Source organism: Penaeus monodon, chromosome 44 (genome assembly GCF_015228065.2).
Source record: "Penaeus monodon isolate SGIC_2016 chromosome 44, NSTDA_Pmon_1, whole genome shotgun sequence".
NCBI classification, from domain to species: domain Eukaryota; kingdom Metazoa; phylum Arthropoda; class Malacostraca; order Decapoda; family Penaeidae; genus Penaeus; species Penaeus monodon.
Window position 1 is genome coordinate 2,626,619 of NC_051429.1, and position 2,500 is coordinate 2,629,118.

A 2,500-nucleotide genomic window follows, 5' to 3' on the forward strand; every position below is an offset into this window, starting at 1 on the left:
ATTCTTAAAGATGTAATGCAACTTTAAATATATAATTCATGCGGTAATATATATCATTTTAATTAATGCTTATATAAAGATTCTAACAATAAAGTCATACTGTTATTCTTTTTATGCATGAGAAATTTACGATTGCGATTAATATATTTCATGAAACACAGATACAAAGCTACACAGATGAAAATATATGTATGTTTATTAATGTTGAATCGTAATATCAAAATTATCTCCTTAAAATCCACTTACATTTCGTAAAAAACAGAAGTTTCCTCCTGTAAACTGATATAAAAAAATCATGCTAAAAGTCAGTACACTCCTGTATAAATTGCCAACTTTCATGTCTGTGACTTATTGATGAAGGGTAGGAGATCTTCTTTGAACGCCTGTGGACCTTCGTGGCCTTCTTTCTAATCAACACCTGGTCAGTGGACAACAGTGCATGTGGATAAGTTTTATGGAGACTAACACACAAGTCATATCGAGTTAAAAATTGAATAAACTTGACAAAACACAATTAAGAATAACATACCCAACACAAAATCAGAAAAAAACAAATAAAACTGTAATAAATAAGATGGGCTCTGGCGTTATGGTTACTTCGTATGTATTCTGGTGCTGCTTTACTAAACCACCTTCAAAGCAAAGGACCTTATTACAGATCTCACAGCCGTATGCTTTTCCTTTGTATGTATTCCTTATATGTCCCACTAGGACTAACTTTCTGTGAGAAACCCTTATTGCAACAAACTCAAAGATGTATGCTTCTCCTTTGTATGTACTCTCATATGTTGTATTGGCTAGATTTATCTGAGAAGTTATTGCAAATCTCAAGCTATATGGTTTTCCTGTGTATGAACTCTCATGAGCCTTACTAGATTACTTTTAAATGACGAAAAGATTTATGCAAATCTCACAGCAGTAGGCTTCTCTTTTGTGGTGTACTTAGGTGGATTACTTGACAATTTCTGCCGTGAGAAGGCCTATTGCAATCTTCACAGCTGTATGGCTCTCTTTTCTGTGTACTCTCATGTGGATTATCAGGGTTGATTTTTCAGAAGCTTTATTGCAATCTGACAGTGGTATGATTCTGGTTTTGTATGCACCTTTCATATGCCTAACTACATGACTTTACATTAGATAGGCCTATTGCAAATATCACAACTGTATGTATCCTCCCCTTTTATGCATTCTAATTGAATCCCTAGACTTCTTTATATGAGAAGGCCTTGTTGCAAATCTCACAGCTGTATAGCTTCTCTTTGTAATGTACTCTTTCATGTGACTTTCTAGACGATATGTTTATCTGAAAAAACCCTGTTACAAATCTCACAGCTGTAGGCTTTTCTCCTCTGTGGTGCAATCTCCTATGACGCGCTAGATTAGCTCTATGAGAAACAGTTCTTGTTACAAATCCACATATTTTGTATGGCTTCTCCTTTGTATTGTACTCTCATATGAATTGCTACTTTAGATTGCTTGAGAAGTCTTTGGTTACAAATTCACAATTGTATGGCTTCTCCGTGTAGTGTTCTCATGTGTTCACCAAATAACTTTTCAATAAGAAGGTATTGTTGGCAAATTTCCAGATGTATGGCTTACCTTTGTATGTATTCTAATGTGCTGTACAAGATATCTTCTTCAGGAAAATTTCCTACTGGCAAGTGTCACCGCTATATGTTTTCTTCTCTGTATGCACTTCATGTTCTTCACCAGGATTCTGGCTTTGGTGATATGGACTTGTTGTAAAAGTTCATAGCGAATGGCCTTCTCAAATCTGAGGCATTTGAATCTGATTAAAAAAACTAATTCATGAGGGAAGGCCTTGTTGCAAATTCACAGTGTATGGCTTCCCCTCTGTGTGTACGGTCAAATGCTTTTATAAAGCACTTGGATGGAATGCTTATTGCAAATACGCAGTTGTATGGCTTTACCTTTTTGTGGATCCCATGTTGAAAGGTATGTGGGACTCTTTTGAGACACTTCTTGCCACACACCTCCATGCAAAACATTTCCTTATGGATTCCACTTTTATTGTGGTTTCCTTCAATCTTTTCCTCCATACATCACTTGAACCCATCTGATGAACAGATCTCCCACCGTCTAGCCCCAAAGGGCACTTTTGACCAAGTCATACAATCTTTAACAAGTACTGAGTCTGCATGTGCCTCATGTCTTGATCATGAAGGTTATGAAAGAAAGGCTTTCATGTATCACCTTTCATGTTACACACATCAATTCTTGTCATCTCCATAATCAAGTGGGTCCGCTTTAATTCCCAGCAAGCATCTTCGGGGAAAATCTTTGTTTGTTTTTTCGTGATTCGCTCTCTTGACGCCGACTCCAATGCCGACTATGTCCTCGCCCGTACCGTGAGTGGGGTAAAGGCCATTCCCATCACTGAGGACACTCATCATACCATCGGAACGGAAAATAGAACTAAAATAACAGACTGCTTTCACATCAATGCTAAAAAAAAAAAAATCTTAAGCACAATATACCA